The sequence below is a fragment of the Anomalospiza imberbis genome, chromosome 3 (genome assembly GCF_031753505.1).
Source record: "Anomalospiza imberbis isolate Cuckoo-Finch-1a 21T00152 chromosome 3, ASM3175350v1, whole genome shotgun sequence".
NCBI lineage: Eukaryota > Metazoa > Chordata > Aves > Passeriformes > Viduidae > Anomalospiza > Anomalospiza imberbis.
Window position 1 is genome coordinate 75,963,600 of NC_089683.1, and position 22,702 is coordinate 75,986,301.

Genomic DNA, 22,702 nt, shown 5'->3' on the forward strand with positions numbered 1-22,702 from the left:
GAGAAGTCATATCCCTTGTTCTTGCAGAGCCACCAGGACACAGTCCTGGGCTCCTTATGTAGTATTTTCTGTCTCTCTTGTGTCTAAAACAAAAGATGGTTGTAACATGAGGTGGACTTGTTGCTCCTGAATGAAAATAGAAGTTGGGTAGCACCAGATGGCTGCTTTGTTCACTTGCTTTGCTGTTGCTGTTCTTTAACCATCTGAGTCAACACATTGCTCCGTTGGATATACCGGATCTTGACTCTCAGAAATTTTCAACTGAGATTTTTTTTTAATTGTTAAGAGGTTTGTTCATGTGCTAAACTTGTGTACTCTTTCACCCTCTATGTGGAGTACCTGGAAAAGCATGTTCTCTCTTCTATCGTCAAGGTGTCACTTTCATGCAAAGGAGTCAGAGGTAGAAAGACCTGGTGGGTTTGGCTGTACCATTCTTTCAATTTACTGACTGTCTTGCTGAACACTGTGGCCAGAAACCACTGGCTAATAGCCACAGAGTCAACCACTTCTTTTGCATTGAGTACCACAGTCCCACATGGAACAGAAAACCATACTGACCTGAGAGGGGAAGAGCCCATAATTCAGAAGGTGTGTTGATTCCTTAATTCCTCCCAAACGTAGGAGTAGTGTACAGCCCTCTTCTGAAACAAAAGAAACCAGCCAGATAGGCTTTCTCTCTTGAGGCTGTGAACGTTGTTTCTGAAACACTCATGTCCTCTGCTGTCCTGAATAACTCTTTGCTTCAGATTGCTTCCAAATTCATGTATGCTGCTAAATGAAAAACAAGAAACACCTAGAAAATTGTTGGCACTCGGTGATCAATTTATAATCGTTACTTCTTTTCAAAGTGACTGCAGACTGTACACCAGGGATCTGCATCAATAACAAAGAAATCTGTCAGTGCTATTTACAGTTTGAAAGCTCTTTCCTGTTCATTTGTTGAGCTCCCGGAGTGCTTGTTCCTTTGCATTCCTCAGGTTTGTAAGATTCTTTTAGAAAAAGAGAGCAGCCTGGCTTAGTTTTGTGACGTGCTTGTAATGGTTTGTGTGCTATGCCTGATTTATACATACAGCATTCCTGGAGGGGTTTATTATCTTATGACTATTAATGATTTTACTATCTTATAGCTATTAATGATCTTATTATCTTACATACAAGCCTGTCCAAGATAAGAAAATGCAGACCTAGGTGACTCCCAGTGTAAATAATTTTTAACATCTCTATGCCCTGAATGTCCAGCAGCCATGGTTGAGGTAGGACATGAGCTAGCCCGAGGGAACTGGGACCAGTGGCTGGAGTTTTAACAATGTAGATCTTGCTTGGATTTTGAACAGCTTGCTGAAAACTAGGGATGGTGTTGGTCTGGTACCAGACTTAACAAATTAATTGCTGCATTGCAGCTGTTTATACTCATTATATGTCCATGTGTTTTGTATTTAGAAGGTGGCAACCTTAAAAAGACCTTGAAAAAATTCCTAGTCCATGCTTCTGTCCCTGAGGCAGATCAGCTATGCCTCAATCTCCTCTAATGATGTTTGTTTGTCAGGCCTGTTGTCAAAAACCCCTCCAGTGGTAGTTCTGCCAATGAACCCAGGCAACCTTTTCAGTGTTTTTCTCTCCCTACTGCTGGAAAGATTGTCCTGAATTTGACAGCAAGAGAGGTTCATGTTGAGCATAACTATTGCTGTTCATTGGCAACAGACATTGGAAAAGGATTTATTTTCTTGCAGCAGTATGCAATCTACCTGGAAGATGTTACCATTCAGCCTACCCTTCCTTATATTGGGCAGCACCAAGTCCTGTAGACCTTCCTTGGAGGGAAGGCTTTGCAGCTGACTGCGTATTTTTTGCCTCTCATACAAACTGTCTTCACCTTCTTGAAAGATGGTAGCCAAACACACCAGGAGCCTTCTCAGTCCTGAGCAAAAGGATAGTTTTCTGGTTTTCAGACTCTGTTTCTGATTTCAAGTCAAGCTGAAGGCATTCTTTTTTCAGGAACTGAATGAATTTTGTACTCATGGCATGCTGTAATCCTCAGATCCCTTTTCAGAGAACTGCTGCACTGAGACATACTTCATCCTGTATACTTCTTTGGGTTACAGTTGTCTTGGATGAATGAACTTCTCTGTTTCCAGATCAATTTATGCACCTTGATCTCTAATGCTGGCTTTTGAAGCTTCTCCACCCTTGATGCTATTTGCTAAACTAAATTCTGGAATAGATTTAAAGAAGATAACATGAGATTCAAAGCACACATAGCAAAGCAGCAAAGTGATCTCATTGCAAATAATTCCAAATATTTCCAGTAGAGCCTGGTATTGATCTAGAAGCCCCAGAGTGGCAAACCAAAAATCTTAACTTAATATATTTTAGTTCTATGGTACAACAGGACCCAAGAGAGCTCATTTCAACACTTTGCTAAGCTCTTGATGATAAGCTGTGGGAAGCAAGGGTGTTCTTTTTTCCAGCATGAGAATTCCCCCATGTACACTCTGTGACAGTAATGGGCTTCCCCTGTGTGATGTATAAACTTGCTCCTTTTGGGTGGGTGGTTTATAAATATATGGAAGTCATATCCATACAGAGATTGATTTTCTTTAGTTTCCTGGTTAAACTCCTTGCTACGCTCAGCTGTGCTGCTCACTACCTCTTCCAAGAGGATAAGCTATAAATAGAGAATTTACTTGAAAAAGAAAGGGTACAAAGTGAAAAAAAATCTTATGTCTGATACATGGAGAAATATATGTTTCCCTTTGAAATCAGGATGTGGGAAAGACCCACATCTAGTAGAATATCTGAAGATGACCAGCTCTTTGTTTTTAATTGCAATTTTCAGTCATCAGAGGAAGAACTTTCATACTGATCTTGATTCTCATTGCAAAAAAACAATCATGGCTTTGTAACCCATGTGACAGGTTCAGAGCTGAGCTGACATTTGCTATTGTCTTGCTGTACTAAAGAATCTTTTAATCTTTTAATGGGACATCATTCTTTAGTTGAACAATGATAGAAATCTCAAAAGAGTGATGGATGTGTACTTAAACTGCTAGAAAGTGACTAGCTTCCATGAGTTTCACATTAAGTGATAGTCATTTAGATGATCAAAGAATGATACCTTGGCTGGATGGTCTCTACTGCAAACAAGGAGTAATGTTGTATGCTGGGTTGGTTTAGTTAGGGATTTTAATAAATGCTAGTTAAGTTGGTTCTCTGTACCCCTATTTCCCCCTCACAATGATTTGCTCCAAGCTGTCTACCACGGGAGCTCTTACATGTCAATCTTGTAACCACTTCCTGCTTCTTCACAGAAAGTTCTGTGTCAGTCACCCCACCTTTGCATTCCCATTTGTCCCAGAACCCTGTACCCACCTCTGTTATGTTCCCATATGTTGTTATGTTCTATGTCACTCCCCTGTTGTCTGTCCCTATTGGGCAAGGGGGTTTTCCACCCCTGTCTGCCCACCTCCTATATAACTCAATGCTTTCTTTGTCCCGGTCACCATTTTGTCCACGCACGCGACCTGGGAACAGCTGCTCCAATCACCGCTGCGGCCACGTGGGAAATAAACAGTTCTCAGCCACACGGGACAAGGTGTGCCTTCCCTTATCCCTTTATTTCCTCTCAGCGTACGGCTACGAAAGCTGCATTACCCACCCTGGAGCGCTCAGCCCTAGAGCCTCCGAGCATGTGGCAGCCTCAGTCTTGCCAAAAGGCAGTGCCTAGCTGGGCGCCCCAGCTGTCTGGGACCGGAGCAAAGAAGAAGAAAAGCCGCAGAGTAAGGAAAGTTTCCTTGGAGTAATTATTGTAATTAAGATTGGGTATTTCTACTGGGGGGATAAACATCTTGATATCTGAAGGTATCTGGGTTTTTCCTTTGGCAAAAAATTGTCCCTGTGTATCTCACATGGACAACATCCTAGTACCTCAGTGGCTGAAGAGCTACTCAAAAATCATCAGAAATGTTGTTTACCTCTTCAACATACAGCAAGTTGCAACGTACTTTTTTATAACTCTTGAAGTTTAGCAGTCTCTTAGTGTAATACGTACTACAGCTTTTTTATCTGAACCCTGATAGGTAAACACAATCATTTGTTTATTTGCTTCTTGGAAATTTATGATGGCATGGGAATGGCTAGTTGACAGAATATAACAACAGATTTCTGTGTGTCCAAACATTTGAATCCCTTTATTTCTGCTCAGTATTAAAATTATTACCCATGGTAACTAGCTTCTGCCTGTTTATGTGGGTAATGGGTAGGCTGAGGTAGCATCAAATAAATCTCTGAAAATGGTGGCAGGCAAGAGAAAAAAGTGCTTGCTTGGAGTAGGCATGTACTATGACTCATTGTAGCTGTCACTGCTGGGAAGAAAAATAAAAGGGTATTCCCTCTGCAGAGTTGACTAAGTTGAAGAAATACACAGAAGACTAGAAAGAAAGTTTTAAAGCTGCTTCCCTCCTCCCCCTCTTCTTGCTTCACTGAAGCAGTCTGGTATAAGTGCTTTCTGTTTCTCAGTATTTGAGCTTACCTTAGAGAATTGAAAGAAATAAAACAAACCTTGGGTTTAATAGAACTCTCTTTAATTCTACCACATAATATAGACTAATAGTACTTTAAAATAGTCACTTGGAATGTTAATGATCTTAATAACCCATTAAAGAAAAAAGTCCTAAACTGCCTCCTAAGAAAGCTGAGTTTTACTATAGGTATACAAAAATATCCATCTTCAGAAGAATTTTACTTTTAATTTTAAAGTCCTAGATAAGTTGGTGAAATTCGTTAAGAAATAAGTATCTAGCTATACTGCTTTAAAAAAAGAAAAAAAAACCAAGCAAAAACTTTCTAGTTTAAACAATGTAGTCAGTATCTCAGGAAAGAATACCCTCTCATCTTCAGAATTTCAAAATGGACAAGAGTTTTTACACTATCTACTTCCCTTCAGTGCAGGTGCTGTGAAGTCATTCATTGCTGCTAGAAGCTCTCACTGGACAGGGTGCTGTGCCTGTGATCAGAGACACAGCTGGGCCCAGGATTAGTAGCGTTTGACTTAGCAGATGAGAGTAATGCCCAATATCCTCACCATGGTAGATGCCACCCTTCTCTTTGTGCCCATAAGAACTTGGGTGTCCTGAAGTGTTTATCAGTGTTTTTTCTTCCAGTCTTAAGAGCTCAGTTTTCTATTTTGGATCCCACAAGGAGGTCATGAGGAGCTTTGACTTAGCAAGACTTGTGTCTCACCTTGAGAGGTCTGCAATGTAGATGGGAGCAGTGATTTGCATCTGCAGTGTTCAATGGGCTGATAACTCACTGAGGCTCTTCCTGGCTTAGGAGTTTAACAGCTGCTGCAGATCAACTGCTGGACTATTTGTTTTGCTAAATTGCCCTTCTGTCTTCCATGTCATCCAGTATGACAGAGAAATGCCATGTTATTATAAACTGGCAGAAGACTGTAAAGCAAAGAGTGAAAATATATGCGTATATAGTTTCTTTGGTTTTACACAATCATTTCAAATGAGTGTGAAGAGAGCACAGAGAGGTTGGAGGTTGAAAGCCAATAGTGGAGAAAATAGACAGGATGTGCTTGTGACTCTGGACATAGCTTTGTTCTGCTGGCTCAGTTCTTATAGAAAACAACTTTTTATTGCTGTATTAACAGCATTAGCTGTTACCCCAAGCAAATCTTTATTCCTCACACACCTGGCCAGTGGCCTAAGCAATATTTTTATACTTAGTCACAAAGAATTATGTGTTTACCCAAAAAAAAAAAAAATCCCTCCTGTGGTGATTTAGTGTTTGTTGTTTTGGTTTTGCTGCTTTTTGTTTTCTTTTCTTTTTCTTGTACTCTTGGGTAAATAGTAAGTTTCTAAGAAAAACTACAAACCACCACCACCAAAAATATTTTCCGTTATTCAGGGAGAATGTTAGATTTTAGATTCTTATATATCTGACCCTTTATTTTAGAGGTAAAATACAGAGGAGTAAAATGAAAAAAAAACTCTCTTAACCTTGAACTCATGAATGTATTTTGCAAATGAGAAATAAAATATAATGAAATCTACAAATGTTTAGAAAGCAAATTATTTTATTTAAAACTTAGACAAAGATGTTTCACCCAACTATGCCAGCAGACGGAACAAAGATTAATTTTTTTTTTTTTACAGAAAAGGAGGCATGGCCAGCAGGTTGAGGGAGATGATTCTCCCCTTCTACTCTGCTCTCATAAACCGAGCCTGGGGTACTAGATGCTGTTCTGGGGCTACCAGTATGAGAAGGGTGGGGACCTGTTGGAGGGAGCCCAGAGGAGGACTAGAAAGATGATCAGGAGCTGGAGTTTCTCTACTATGAAGATAAAAGCCTAAAAGTGATGAGGTGGTTCAGCCTGGAGAAGAGTAGTGTCTGGGAAAACCTTGTAGCAGCTTTCCAGTGTCTGAAGGGTCCCTACAGAAAGGCTGGAGAGGGACTTTTCAGAAGGGTGCGTAGTGATAGACAAGGGTAAATGGCTTTAAACTGAGAGTAGAGTTCAGTTAGATTTTAGGAAGAAATTCTTTACTGTGAGGGTGGTGAGCCACTTGATCAGGTTGCCCAGAGAAACTGTGGATGCCAAGACCAAGCTGGATGCAGCTTTGAGCAATCTGATCTAGCAGAAGCTATCTCTGCCCATGGCAGGGGTGTTGGAACTAGATGAACTTTAAGGTTTCTTCCAACTCAAATTATTCTGCCATTTTAATTTACTGCATCTGGCTACGCTACTGACTAAAGGTGTTCTCATTGTCTATTTCTTCCCCTATGTCATACCGTACTGATCCATTGGTTCTGTCATCAGCACTATTTTGTGCCTTTGTGCTGCTGGAAAATTTGTGATTTTACCACCGCCCCTGATGTTCGCTGATGAGACTTCTGGTCCAAAGTATTTCAACATGAGGAAGCAATGCCCAGAAGCAACTTCCTCCTTGTCTTTAGCTCTGCTTTTCAGCGATGGTGTGATAGAAAGGCATTAGACCTTCTATGACGTTGTGCTACAGAATCGCATATTTACCTTTCAATATTTTTGGGTCTTCTTTGCTTTTGACTTTGTGAGATCCTGCACGGAGTGACAGGAATAGTTTCTGCTAGGATAAGGGCCTTTTCCAGTACAAAGCTGTGTTATTGTCAAAGATGGAAGTGTGCAACCACACAAGGACTTTGAAGGTGCTAGAAGAAGAAAGGGATGTGAATTTCTGTCTTGTTAAATGCTTGGGACTGATGATGCTATTTGATTATGGACTCCCTCCTGAATCAGTGTATAAAATTTTGTGATCATAAGGGTCCATTTGAAAAATGGAGTCTTACAAGGAAAACTGACACTGGAGATGTGGGCTGTTTTTTTGCTTGTTCTATGCAAGAAGGTAAAGACAGGTAGGCAAGAAGGTAAAGGGTATCAAGGTAATTTTACATGGCAATCAAGGAAAGGCAAAATAAAATGAAAGGTGCTCATCAGTTTTGTTTTCAAAGGAACCTATTTCAAGTTGAATTGTCTTTGAGTTATACAATGCAAAGAGGGTGAGCTGGGGACATGCATGAAAGGAAGAATCAGCTGCTATATGATACAGTTGGCTGTTTTCTAATGTTCCTTAATGAACAAGAGAATGAGACTGGGCCTTAAAATAGAATTTGGGGGAGGAAGGAGAGAATAAAGTTCCCTAAAGCATAATTAACTGGAGAGACACTTTTCTATACTCATTTATATTAATCTTCAAAAGTGAGAATAAAAGTATGAGAAAAATACAAAGGAACTAGGGTGAAGTAATTTTCTCTACCTTCTTAGCACTTACAAATTAAGTCTTGCTTAAAAAATAGGAAAATAAAAGAAAAGGTTGACTTCAAGAAAGGGCCTTCAGGGCAACAATATAAAATTATATGGATATTTAACTGCTCTGTATCATGGTGCCATAATTAAGACAAAGTAACTTACAATTATTCCTTCTACCAGGTTAATGCATACAGTGAGTTTGAATTCAAAATTAATATATATTAATTTTAAAGAAGATTAAAAAGAACCTGAAACCACAAAAAAAAAAAAAAAAAAAAATGAAAGGCATATATTATAAATAGATTAACAATATCAGTTTAAAGATGAAGAACCTTGTTAAACAGTGACTCATACTTTAGACAGTGTGACAATTTGTTTGCATGTCTCCTTCTGTGAAGACAGCAATATTTGTCATCATGGACCTTTTATCAAAGCATTAAAATGCTTGCAAAACAGTGAGGTCTCTGTATGTTTTTGTACAAATTTCTGAAATGAGGATGCTGAGTGAGGTAACATAGAGCTTGCCATGAAATGTGAATTTTGTTGTAGCTGTCTAATTCCAGCATATGTAAAACATTTTCTGAAGGCTCAGCATTAGGTTTTGTGATGAACCATGCTCCTCTGATCGTGTATCCTGACTATGTGATTCTGTGTTTCAGAGTGATTACACCACTGGCTGTGAGCACATCATTCAATCAAGGGTCTCTGCCCTGGGGTGTCTCTGATTTCTGTGTGTTCCTGGAGCTCTTACACAGGTGAGGTCAACTCCCTAGTCTGCCCGTCCTGCCTGAAGAACTTTGGGGTAAAAGTTCAGTCAGCCTGACGTTCACATCTACTGCTAGTGGGGTGCAACACCATCAAATCAGTTCTGACAAAACTAAAGGTTGCCCTCTTATCAGTTCATGTCTGCTTTTGAACAACTTACATAGGAAGAATGTGTGTGCCTGCTTTGAAAAATTTGGTGCTAAGTATCTTCACTTAAATCCTCCTCCACTGGCAATAACCTTCTTCTGGGAGTTGGCTGTCATCACTGTGCCGGCTCTATGTCATTTTTTCACTAACTCATGCCTATGAATTTGGGGGCTGCTGGAACTAGACAACCTGGGTGTTAGACAGCTGGCAAATGATGATTTCTGAGTGTGTTGGAAGAGCCTAAATGGTGGAATTATATCTTGAAAAAAGTAGAGAAGTGTGAAAACTTTGGAGAATTTGGCCAAGTACTCTACTAAATCAAAACTTTGGCATTCATTTAAAATTGTGTCCCTTAAGTTTTTAGTCAAAGATTATGCCCTCCTTCCCCAACTTGACATCTTTCTAAACTTAAAAGCTGCTTCTAATGATCTAATGTATGCCGAATAGAACAAAATTAAAGTTCAGCTTGCAACTGGAGTATCTGCTCTCCTATATCTCAGTTCAGTCTGTTGCACTTCCAATTGAAAACATTTAAAATAAGGTTCCTGAAACTATTTCTGTGCTAAAAGTTTGTCACTTCTAGAGATTCTGGTGACACTGTCTTATAGTGAATATCACCCAGATAACACTATGAAGATAGATTAAAGATGAAAAGGAAGAAAAGAATACAGGGTTTCCCCACTTGTTTTGCTGGGAAGATAAGTGCTTGTCTCAGTGTGGGTGAGCAGAGAACTTCATGGAAGTTTCTGTCACTGCTATCTACAGTGATGAATGACAATCACTGGAAGTTTGCTCTCTGAACTAACTGAAGGGAATCAGCCCTACCATGACAAGACTCTTCTTAACAAGGAGCTACAATTATAGTGATAATGGGATAAATTTTCACTTGGGTGTAGCTAGTTGAGGTCAACACAGTCACCTTCATCTCTGGAGGATTTGAGGCAGCTAGGGAAGTTAAACTCTGGGATGAGAGACATATGGGTGTAACATTTGGCTCTTGTTAATGACACAAAAATGGGAAATTGGGGTATGCCTTAAGTGTATCTCGATTTAGGGACCCCAGATTAAAGAAACCAAGTGCTAAAAAAGTATGACTCTGGATTTGGTCCATACATCCATTCCTTTAAAATACAGCTTGCCTCAGTTGGTGGAGAAGGAGAGCTGCCTCTTTTCTCCCTGCTCAGTAGGTTGTTCTAGAAGCTGTGAAACTGTTCAGTGCTGCCCTGGGGGAGTGTTATCTTGCTATGGAAATGAATTCATAAATTTGACATTTTGCTGGCAGCAACAGGAGGTGTCTGTGAGAGCCTGACTGGCTGCCGTCGGTTAGCCTGATGGATTGACTCCCATCACTGCTGAGCCAAAATTCATTGATTTTGTTCTTGCCCTTCCTTGGGATGACCTTCTCAAGGAGTCTGTACTGATTTTATATTTTACCCCTCCACACCTTTCAACTCATCCCTGATCCCTTTTGTTTATTTCCTTTTGCAATAAGTCAACTTCTTTAATCTCTTCTAATTATAGATTGAAGATAAGGGAGGTAAGTCAGTGGGGTGAATAGAAGAGCGAAGTGTATGAACAGCAGCTCTTAGAAGAATCAGAGGTTGTTCCAGATTCCCATAGTTGGGAACTGATGCATTGTCAGAACAATTGTCCCCCTAAAAATCCTTGTCATGAAGAGGAGAAGATGGGGGTGGGCCAGAACAGGGCAGACAGTGTAGAAGCAAAAATCTTTAGAGTGAATTCAAGATTGAGTCAACTCAAAGGTTGGTGTGTGGTGCTAGGGTGCTGTTACTTCCATTAAAAACAATGGGGAAAAAATCAATTTAGAAAAAGGGCAGTGCTAAAAATATTGCTTGCAGTGTTCAATCAAGGCTTTTACCTTTCAGGGTCACCTAGTGGGAATGGTGTGAGAGGGCTTTGCTACCCTCTATAGCAGATAACATGTTACCTTGAACAATTTTAGTCTGGTAAGCTGACTTTAACCTAAAGCATGGTAAGGAGATGGTCTGAAAGCAGCAAGCATCTGGTGTCTGGGTGCTGACTTGGCAGGAGTACATACAGTGGGAACTGCAACTCTTTCTCAGGTTTTTCTGGTAGTAGTATGTCTGCTGCTATGACAGAATCCACATCTTACATAGAGACAAATGGGAACTTATAAGAAGGGAAGGTAAAAAATATGTGAATTGAAAAAAGAAATCTATTTTGTCTTTTTTTTTTTTTCCTATTTATTTAAAAAACACTCAAATTCAGGCAAGTTGTAGCTTAAGTTTTGCCATCTGTTAAGTGAAAGTAATGATGCTTGCCAAATCAAGGCTTTAGGTCCCATGTCTGCCGGAGAGCTGACAATGTGCAACTACTAGCGTTGTTGTAACTACACTACAAATAATTTTTAGTACATTTTTAAGCACCATATAAAATGTGTTGAATGTAAGCCTGCCCCAGCCTGGTAAAGTCACTGTTTTGTCACATGTCAGAAATTTTTTGAGCAACTTCTTCATGGAATAAGAATGGTGAAGGGGAAGGCCTAGTATGGAGGCTGTGGGGGGGAAGAAACTTGGGCAGGCAGGGGAAGGACAGCACAAGAAAGAAGGGAATGGGGGATATAAAGCAGAGGGAAAAGGAATCTCCTTCACCCCAGATGATGGGTTCCTAGTCCTTGACTTTGGTTAAAAGGAGTTTGTGGATGCCCTGTAATGACGCACAGAGAAATATACACAAGTCTGAATATGAAGAGCACTGAAGGATGGTGTGTGGGCAAGGAACCATGGGGTGCTGTTATCAGGGAGGAGAATGCAACTCCACCTCTTACCATTGAGTTGTAATGGAGGATATGGGGGAAGGTGCATGCTTCAAATGTGAGTCCAGAAGAGAAAAACACAATAGCAGTAGTATGGAGCATCCGTTCTGCAGTGTCAGAAAAAATGTTCGTAAGTAGACTGTGAGAGAATGGGTGGATGAGAGGAGTCCTGAGACTGAAGCACCCAAGGGGACATGACTCCCAAGGCTCCTCTGCCTGTGCTTATTATTCTGATCCCTGCCAGACGCAGAGGAGCCGAAATCCCCTGACCAAGAATGTTCTTCTGGGACTGCCAGTTCAGTGTTACAGTGAGGAGGTGTGAGATGAGCTATCTGCAGTCAGGAATGCTTTTCCTCAGTGAAAACCCACTGGCTGGTCATTTTGTCACATACTTACATCCACTGCTGCTTCTTGGTTTGAATCCAGAGTAAAAGGTTGTAGCTCACTTTTTACTACCTACTGAGTTTTGCTGACAAAATGATGGTGTAGAACTGGAAGAGAACTTTCTGTAATCAACTACTTCATTTCAGCATGTGGTGGTAAGATTTTTCATGTGGCAGAAGTTTCAGGATCCAAACCCTGATGATATTGTTCTTTTTCTATTTTTTTTCCTTTTTAAAATAAGGGCCTGAAGCCTTTAATTCCTTGCTTATAGGATGCTTAGTATGGTACAAAACCAAATTGTTAATGACCAAAGTGTAGTTAGCCAGCTCTTTCAAATCCCTAGCATAGTTCAAGGAGAGCCTAATGTACTGCTCAGTAAAATGCACTGGCTGTCTCAGCTTTACCTTCACAGGAAAACTGTAAACACCATACTGCAGATGTTACATTCAATTCAACACAGTCTGAAATGATTGACAGCATCTGCTTCACAGAGGCCCAGGACAGAGCTAGCATGAACACTGTGTTACCTTGTGCTCCAAAAACCTCCACTGTGTCGCTGGGAACATAATTTGAGGGAGCCCATACTGTGTGGTGACTTTGATTGTATTGCAGCTACCTTCAGAATGTACTTTTTGTAGCTAAGGGACACAGCATTTTCAGTCTTGGGGTTTCATTAGATTTCTTGAACAGCCTGTCTCCTCCCAACCCAAATATAAAAAGTCCTTCTGACAGGAAAGTTGATAAAACTGGAGAAAGTATATGTCGATTTGTGCATTAGAGACAATGAATAACTAGTCAGTTATTTATAATTTATGGTACTTTCTAAAGGAAGAGAGAGAAACTTAACTTTTAATTAGAAACTTTCCAAGGAGAGAAATACTTGTCTGTTTGCTGAAAGAAAAAAAAAATTCTACCATGTCTACATGAGAAACTGCTAGCAAACTTTTTTCTGTTTTGTGAGAAAAAGCAATGTAAAATCCTAACAAGCTGATATGGCATTTTAGTATAATGAAACCTGATGGTTGATGTGCTTGGGTCATCTGTACCTGATATTGGTTTTCTATTCCATATAAAAACATGGTTAAAAAGTAAAATTATTTTTGTTTGCATGTGGAAAGTTGCAGGGAGGTTGCCTACTTGTCTTCTTGCTTTTAATGGGGAGAAGAAAGGTAGCAAGGAGGGACACAAGAGTTTCTACCACCTTCTTCATGGAGGATTAGAGAAGCCTGGATGTCGTGCCCCTCATCAACTAGAATAGTGGAGATGTGGGATTGGATGGGTGAGTGACTAGCTACATATTTAACAACAGGAGGGGTTATTTTAAAGATTTTTTTTGTCGTTGAGATCTTCTTGTTTTCATAATAACTAAAAAGAAAAAAAAAATTTTGACCTAGAGGGATGTTTGCCTTCCTGGACATGGGAATAAAGGAGGACAGAGAGCTGGTAGAGCTCTTCTGCAGAATACTTGTTTTGAAAGAAGAGTCTAGCAGATCCAGTGGATTTTTTGAATGACTCTGAGCTTTAAAAGAGAGCATCTACCTTGTGTTTATCTTGATCACACAGTTCAGCTAAGAATGAATTACCACTGCAAGCTGTAAAGTAGCATGAGCAAACTGGCTGAATGCTATTTGCTGATATTCCTAAACAAGTAGAATAGAAATTTTTAGAGCTATGTGTGAGCTGACCTGGAAATACATTAAATGTAGTAGGTGGAGATGAAGTTGGGAAATGAGAAAGAAATTTAATACTTGACTGAGGGAAAATAATTTTAAAAAGCTCTCTAATTACCCTAATTGTTTAGGTAGAAAAAATATTCCTAGATAAAACATATAGGTCTTCATGACTTCATTATCACCTTCATGCTGTAAAAAACCCTACAGCTTCAAGTAAGGGTGTTAAGAGACCCTAGGGCCAGGCACTGGGATGTGGGATACTCTGGATGAAAGAGAGGGAGAAATGCTCCTGGTCTGATCTGATGACTACTGTGTCTGCTGAAGTCCTTGGTGCTGACAGCTGTGTGCTGTGATCCAGTTTCAAAGCCCAGCTCATGTGGCTCGCGTGTGCTTCTGGTCATGACGTGGCCTTGCTCCCTGGGGTGCTGAGAGCTGATTCAGAGAGCTCCAGTGACCTGCACTACTGTGAAAGGACAGCTAAAATGTGTCTGCTAGGGCATGGAGGGAAAGGAGTCTGCTTGCAGTGTCAGCAGTGCTCCTCATGGGCATGCCTGCATAAGGAAAATACATGGCTATGCACTCACAGGGTTTTCATGGGTGAGGCAAAAATATGGTGGGAGCCTCTGTATGGCTGTTGAAAGAAATGCTGTTCAGCACCCTGTGAAGACATAATACCTTCTCTGGGTCTCAGAAAATTGTCATCAGCCATCACTACTTGGGTGATGCATCTCTTTCTCCTTCTCTCCATCACAGAGCATTTTGGCTTTTTAGAGCGGAGATTGCACTTTATGTCAGACTGATGGAAAGGTGAGCTGTTTATCAGAGGAACTAATTCTCGAGATTTCATTCTGTCCTGTGTGAGACAGTAAACTTGAGAGTGTAGAAATCAGCTAGGCTTTTGCTAGAGAAAGAATCCCTGATTTCAGCTCTGTGTGTCGAGTTTTGTTTATTTTGCCCAGTGATTTTGTTATCTTTATTGCGTTGCCTCTATGGAATACACCTATGGTCTCTGCATGTGCAGGAGTATCTGGCTGCAAGAGCCATGACAAGCGTTCTAGTAATTTTAGGGTTCTCTGGTCATTTAGATCTGATGTAACAACGACGGGCCCCCAGCCAGGTAATAATTAGCATTGACTCCATTATTCACAGAAGGCTGATCAATCTATTATTCTGTTCTTATTAAGAAACCCATTGCTTTTATAGACAGTTATGATACACCTGGACCTAATTGGTCCTCCAGTCCAAACACCATCACCATTGGCTAATTAAGAAACCACCCTTTGGTAAACAAACATCTCCATAACACATTCCATATGTTCACAACAACAGGTGCAGCAGGCCAAGATAAGAATTGTTTCTCATTCTTTTCTCTGATCTTCAGGGCAATGCTTGGGAAAGTTGTGCATTGCTCTCTGTGGCCAGACAGCTGCTGCCACATAGATCCATTTGAGGTAGTCAAAATGCGTTATTTGTTATTTGGAAAAATTCTCCTTCATGAAAAGTTGTCTGGCTGGCAGGTGAGGTTGCCAGAGTCAACATACATCCTAACTTGCTCATCTTTTTTCCCCTGAAAAACCAACCCTGAGTGGCACATAAAAGGTACTTGAAACTTCAAAAACCTCATCTGCATAGTTAAACTCACCTTTATTTTTCTTTATGATGCTAAAGCAGGGAAGGCAGAAGAATTTTATGTTGAGAATCTGTCCTGCAAAGTTTTAAATTAGTCCAGACAGCACAGAGGCAGGGTTAACAATCAATTATTTTTTATAGAATAGATACATTCAATAGGATGTAATTAACAGCATTTTGAGGGAAAATAATTAAAATCTTCAAAAGTATAAGTTACCTATGACATTAGGTGGATCATTGGAAGATTGTGTAATACTTGGATTTTTGCTTTTTTTTTTCCCTAACAGCAGTTTTCTGGCTAGAAAATGAACAAAAATAACCATGAGGATAACATCAACTCTGAATTTGCACGTGTAAATTGAGACTTTCTTCACCTCTGACTCAGTTCCCCAAATATATATACATCCACTTTCTCTCTCCTTGCCTCCAGCTGTATTTGTCTGGAGGTACCAGTAGCAAAGAAGCTATGGGAATCCATTTCTAATTCTGCCAGGCAGCAGGTGGAGAATTAGCATAGTGACTTTCATTATGGGAAGCAGGAGGTACTGAGAATCTGGATCCAGAATCAGACATTCAGTGAACCTGTATAACAAATGGAGGGCCCCAGAGATTTACTGCTGTCTAGTGATAAATTGCTCTCCCAGTTTTTCTCTCAGCAGTTTTGGACTGTAGATTCAATCTAACACAACAAAATAAGTTAGCTGGAGTCAAGCAGATGCCTTTAAGTTAGGCATGTGGAGATGTGGGAAGGGCTAAAGGAGTTGGGCAGTGTGTTCCCTGGACCAGCTGCAGCCGTGGATGTGTGCCCTGGGTGGGTGCTGAGCACAGGCAGCTGTGACTGAGGTAAGGTGCAGTCTGTGAGTCCTTCTGCTGGCAAGAAAATGAAGTCTGTCAGAATGAGGTCTTGCTCTGCAAATAGGGGGACCTGCAGCTCTAAGATTTGCTCCTCACTTCTCTCTCTGGTCACAGGTAATTCCCAAAGTCTTTGTTCCCCTTTCACCAGCTGCAAAGTGAGGAAAGTATTATTAGCTTGTCTCACAGGCCTGGAAGATAAATTCATTAATATCTGTGAAACATCAGATACCATAGTGATGACTGCCACACAAAAGCCCATGAGGAAATTAATAATTAGGTATTCAGAGCAGGGAATGGATGTTATGCAGTAAATAAGGTGAAACTACACGTTGAATAAAGAGGATGAAAAGAAATATTGAATAGCATATTTAGTCCCAGAGCAACATCCAGCTTGTGCACTGATTGGAGGAAGGGTCCTGTGGAAACTTCCTATGCAATTGCATTATAAAGATTGCATTGTACATATGTATACCAGAGGTCTAAAGTAAGGTCACATGTAGAGCATTAAATGTAACATTTTCCTAATATTTGATAGTTTATTCTGTATCCAAACTTTGCTTTAATGCATCTCTTCAGTTTTTAACCTAGTTCATTTTAGGAAAGTAATAATGTTCCCTGAACAAAACATATTAGGAACTCATATTTCATTCCTCATATATTTTCGGATGCAAAACATGGTATGTGAAGAAAACATGCTGCCCTAACAGTAGTGAAAATTGATTTGAATATGTACTGAAGTGAAAATTATGTCATCACATGCCCTTCCAGTAACAGGGAACAGGATAATCTGACAAAGCCCCAGTGTATTTAAACAGACTAGAAGTAAATTCCCTGCTGGTAACCACAGCTTTGAATTTAGCACCAGAGGCGTTTAATTGCTGTAATCTGGGCGTCAAAAGTTGACACTTACTAGGCAAAGTATTATTCTTACTACACAAGAGGAAAATCAGCTATGCATGCATGTTATAAAGAAAGAAAAACCTGGTTATGTTGTGTTTGCTGGGTAGGGTAGTTAATTGTGGTGCTGCCAGTTTCCTTTTCTTCTTCCTATGCATGGGACCCATATGTACATCAGCTACAAAGGGCTAACCTCTCTTTGTCACAACACTCATTCCAGTTAACAAATTTAACAACAAGGCAGCTTCCATTTGGAATGGGTATGATAACTAGATAAATAGCATCTGGATGCACTGTTGAATTACTTTACTTAAGATATTTTTAACAGTATGTTTGCTGGAGAGTACTTGACCAGCTATGGCAGCAAATATTTTTGTTGAGTAAATTTGACAAATAGTGGTGAAATATGCCTAATATTTGATGAATGTAGTTAGGCAGACCTCTCATCCTCATTTGATTTTTAAAGCCTTTTACTTAACCTGGAATGATTCCATTTTCTTTATTCTTTTTCTGATAAGTGCATTTACAGGTTTTGCAATCCTAACTTTATTCCCTCATCTTTACCATAATTGTCTTCTGAACCTATTTCTTCTTCCCCACTTGTGCTTTCCTCTCTGAACTCCATGTCATGTTTGCTCTCTCCTCTTGTATTTTTAATTTTCTTAATTTCTTCCCTTTTCTCAACTTATTCTTCCCTCTGTAAAACCAGTGACTCTTAACTCTGATGTGCATGTCTGGGAAACCTGCCATGTACTTCATAGATGTTAACCACTAAGAAATAATGGTGTTGGCAGTAGTCAGAAGCTGTATTGAGATGAGAAATCACTCCTTATACTACAGTCTTCTGAGACAGAAGTACACTGAGGTCTTCATGATGGTCACGAGCTACTTGGATATGTTACAATACTACCTTGACTGGGTGAAATCACAACCAAATTCCCTGTTTTGGTTTACACACGCAAGGTATTTTCCAGTCTCCACACCAAGCCATCTGCTGCTGAGTGGGTAGCTACAAGTAGTTGTCAGTTTGTGTCCTAATGTGATGGGGACAGCTCCAGTTTTACCTCCTCCCCATTAAGTGTGTTTTGCTGTTCCTTTCAATGTTCAGTGTTCCTTACTCCTGCCCAGCAAGGAGGTTTCTCAAACTACAGCACTGTTTGAACACCATTCAAACAGGATTCCTTGCTCTTAGGTGTTATGGAAAACACTGGCAGCAAGTGATAAAACCCTAAGTGCTTTCCACTTGGTAGATTGACTTGAGAAACATCTGAACCGCAAGACAAGTCCTGAAGCACCCCTGCCAGAAATGCTGGGAAACAAGAGTGCTTTGTTTTCATGCCAGGATGGTTTTCTTGCCAGTGATAAAAAGTTAGAAATGTTTCTTTTTATTGGTTCATTTTTAATTGGCAAACTTAGTCTCTGCAGAAATCAGAAGCAATTGTCCAGGTAAGATGTGTGTCTAATTGCTACATGGGTCTTCAAGCTGTGTTGCCCTTTACTTTAATCCTGTGTTTAAAAAGTAGTTTTCAGCTCTTTTGTTTCACTCTATCTTTTGCAGGTAATTAGTGATTGCTTTTATTCCCACAGAGGTGAGGAAAGAGGGCAAAGCTGGTGCCATTGATCTGAGTAAATGCTCTAGCTGAGATAAGGGCAGAGCTGGGATGGGGCTACTCTAAGTCCCCAGGTGCCAGGTCAGTGTTTTGCTCACAGCCTTGTTTTCTTTCCAGGGGTGAGACACTTCATGGGTCAGGCGCATCTCTAGGATTTGTCTTTAATGCTGACAGCTACTGCTGCTGACAGCGGGACAGGAGCTGTCCTGCTGCTGCTGCCAGTGCAGGCTGGGTGTAAATAACTTACGCTTCAGTGCAGCCTCCTTCCAGAAAAACAGCATCTATAAAGATATGGTAAAGTCTAAGCCTTGTCAGTGCCTCACCTTAAAAGCTTTGTGAGACAGCAAGCATGGGGTTCTTATGAAGTGAAAGTTTCTGGATGGGGAATTTGAATTTTTTTAATTTTACTTCCTTAGCTGAGAATAAGCCCAGTATAGTGCTGGGCAGTTGACAGGCACCCAGTTGGTCATATCCATGATTGCCCTGTGCAGTGGATAGCGATTTTTTTTTTTCAGTTGGTTTTCTTTTATTAATCACTTAGTAGCTGTAGTGACTCCCCTAGGCTGATGCATCCTTGTAACTGATGAAAAAGTGAATAAGAAAGAAAACACTGTCTGTTGTCTGAAGACATATTGATCAGCTTGATGTCCACTGACTGACTCAAGTGTTAGCTGCAATCAAAACCAAAGCTTATTATTTGGGTTTGATTTCTTTTTAAAACTAAGGTTGTTTGTGAGGTTGAGACACAGCTCCTACTATCCTTGCATTGTAGAAATATGGCAAAGGCTTTCTTATTTTCTTTTTTTTTTTTTTTTTTTAATTCTCCCTCTGTTATACTGATAATTTTGTGTAGAACAGAGACATACTTAGTCTGGATATTTTAATATTTTTTTTCTGTCCGGACTGACTGGGTGTTGATTTTGCATAGTCACTACTAATGCATGCAATTCATATCTAATATTGTTAACACAAGTTTGCACAAAATAAAATAGAAAATATAGTTTTGCAATGATTTAAAACTTGCTATCTAAAGGGAGATACTTGTATCTGATATTTAAGAATGATGTGAGAAAATTACAGAGTCTGAAGACAAACATATTAAGATAAAAAATTTTCCCCTAATCTCTCTGGCCTCTAGGAAACAGGAGGAGAGTATGATTTTTTTTGGTGAATGAAACTGAAAAATTTCTAGAAAGCTGAACATGACAAGAGCACACACAGTGGATGGTCTGAAACCCACAGTTATCTGCCTATAATTATTATAAATGTGTCATGTATGTGTGATAAAAGTCCATTACATTTTGCAGAAGTGCCTATTATGCACCTGTTATGATTTTGTTGTTTATAGTGCCAATTCCTCATATGGTGCTTAGGTCTTTAAAGATAAAATGGATGAAATCAGTGCTTTGTGTTGAAACTCCCACCATCACCTTGAGTGAGTTGCTAGGCACGGTCTCTACGGACAAATTGTGAGTTTCAGAAGTTTTTTTTGTTTTTCTTTTAAATATTAGCATTTTATTTTAGATACAAAATCAATCTCCTGATTAATCTTTCCTAATAATTAAGTAGTCTAGAATTTTTGTTGGTTGTGTTTTATTTCTAAAACGTTCATTACAGTAGAGCATACAGCACTCAGCACACAGACTTGACTGATGCACAGAACAAGAAATCTGCTATAGCCCTCTGTACTGTAACACTAATGTTTTAGGTGTTTGCTGCAGGGGAATCTACAACCTGACCAAAAGCTTGTATGCCCTAGAGATTATCCACTAGTGACAATTTTGTTTTATACACTCTGGAAGGTGGGACAAAAATTCAACATCTCATCCTTTGCTTACAAATAATTTCTTTACAATTTTTGGAATTGTTCTGATAGTAAGTGCCTTTTGAAAGAGTAATGGAAATGCAACAGTGCAAAAGTCACTCCTTTAACAAACAAACAAACAAAAAACCCCAACAATAACTTTCCCACAAACAGGGGAAAGGAATTCAGGGTCCTTTGCTTTGCACTTGAAGAGAAGATCGAGTATGAGTGGGGAAGGGGAAAATTCAGAGTCATGATGTGCCTTGGGGTCACGAACCCATGTCCTATTCTCTTAAGAGAGTCTTAATACCTTGACTGTAAATTATTCTGGGTTGTTATAATTTGCTAACAATATCTTCAGATTCTGGGGTCCACAAAAGGGCTATTCTTTCTCAGAGGGTTCATTTCAGTCACTACCCTATTCCATGAATATTTGTTGCATGTCACAAAGGTGAAGTGCTGTGCAGAGGAGTCCCATAGGCAGTTTCTAGGCCCTTTGTGACTTAAAAAGCCTCTCTAATGATCTATCGAGTGGACTTTTCATAGATTTTGTTATTTTATCATTTAGGTAAAACCTAGGTTTTAAAAAACTTTGATTATGCACATTGTCTAGCCTGTTGAGTGGAAGTGGATGGACAGTATTGGAATTAACCACCTTGGTGAGTGAGTGCTTTGTTTAATTGAAGGAATGAAACTGCAAATGAATCTCCATAACTATGATTTTTGGAGTGCTTTAGCTATTGATTGAATACAAAAGAGATGACATACTGAAGTGATGTGTCTTTCCTCTGTCCTTTTCATTTTGAAGGAAGGTGGCAGTTAGCATGGTAGGTTTGCAAGAACTGGTCTGATGGTGTTGCAAAGGCTGTGTGCTCTAGACTGAATCCCTCTATCCTCCATCTGCCTTTCCTCTTGATTGACTCCATGGCAGTGAAAAAATGAACCAGATACTGAGTCACTCAGTCTTGCCAAAAATGGCATTCTCTGTAAGAGAAATGCAACTCTTAGGTCTAGGGAACTTTGTGGAAAAGAGTCATGCCTCTAAAGTTGGTGACAGCAAGGCAGGTAATCTGGGGACCTCCGTTCTGGACTTTTAAATCCCACTTTAATCCTACTTCCAAATATAGAATCCTTTTGTGGATTTGGGCTTAAATAATTTCTAGCAGGAAGGACAGTTCAACACTGAAATTGATTTTATTTAACAAGGTTGTGTAATTTCAATTGTCAGATGTTTTTTAACTTGTATTAAAGGTCTGTCATGATGGATTTATATGAAGTAAACTGTCTTGGAGCAAGGGTTGAACAGGACAGGAACTTAAGGTCACTTCTGGCTCTACTTTCTTTTATCTACACTTAGAATCAAGCATTCGCTGTTCTTCTGTTCTGACATGAATGGTTTGTGGTTGGCTTGTTTCTGTGGAATGTAGGTTGAAAATAAAAAAAATCTGCTGAGCATTATTGTTGGTTTCTCAAGCTTTGAAGTCATAAAGTAAGTGTGCAAGGCTGTCATAAAATCGATCTGAAGACTCTATTTCACTGTTTACTGCAGGACACATGTTCCATCCTGATTTATATGCTATGAATTTATGCTTAGGTGTATTACATGCTCTGGAGTAAAGCCACTGAGACCAATTAAGTTCTGTGGATTAATGAAGATACAACTGAGAGTGGAATTTGACTCATTGACTTCTCTGGGACTGCATAAATATTAATTGGGGATGGTTTTGTTCATACAAGTGTGGTTGACTCCAACATTTAAATGCATATGTAGCTGAATACAAAAATACTGTGTGAGACCACTAGACTAGGAGTGACTACTGTAGAATGAACAAAAAATACTGTAACTGTGCCCATTGTCTGGAGAAAAATCTTATCATGTTTGCTTGTTTTTTTTCCTGCAATATATGGTCTTAACTAAATGCTATGGAGTTAATTTCAAATGTGTCTCCCTCAACATGCTTCCTTGAAATTCAGTGAAAGAAAAACTTGCATTTAATAAGTGGCTGTGATCCACAAGTTCTTTAGAGTGAGAAGGAAAGTACAAAAATTTTTGACTGCCCGTCCAAGAGTAGAGTTGAAAGGCAAACTGCTGGTAATGGTATAGTCAGGACTAATTGAATTGAAGTACCGGCTACGGTCCTTAAACTGCAGCACTGCTGCTTTGTGTTTGCCAGGTATCAGAAAGTAAGAAATGTTTAGCCTAGCCAACAACTGATTTGATAGATAAGGTGCATTTGCCACTTAGTAGGCAGCACTCTAAATTAGAAAATATGATTTGGCTCATTTGAGTTCTGTTGCTAGTCTCTAATAAGGAAAAAAAGTTGTTTATGACTGTTTTAGTTGCTAGAAATT

At 39.7% G+C, this 22,702-nt stretch overlaps 1 long non-coding RNA gene across 2 annotated transcripts in view; it reads left to right on the forward strand.

Moving 5' to 3' along the window:
- LOC137471144 (uncharacterized) overlaps positions 1–22,458 on the forward strand; it is a 74,621-nt gene extending 52,163 nt beyond the window's left edge. The window contains exons 2-7 of one of the 2 annotated variants that reach the window (XR_010997433.1): positions 3,084–3,147; positions 4,943–5,084; positions 10,588–10,694; positions 18,495–18,627; positions 20,919–21,009; positions 21,900–22,458. This is a non-coding gene — a long non-coding RNA (uncharacterized lncRNA). The remainder of the gene's footprint in view (positions 1–3,083; positions 3,148–4,942; positions 5,085–10,587; positions 10,695–18,494; positions 18,628–20,918; positions 21,010–21,899) is intronic. The other variant, XR_010997434.1, reaches the window with a different exon arrangement.
- Positions 22,459–22,702: the final 244 nt, after the last annotated feature.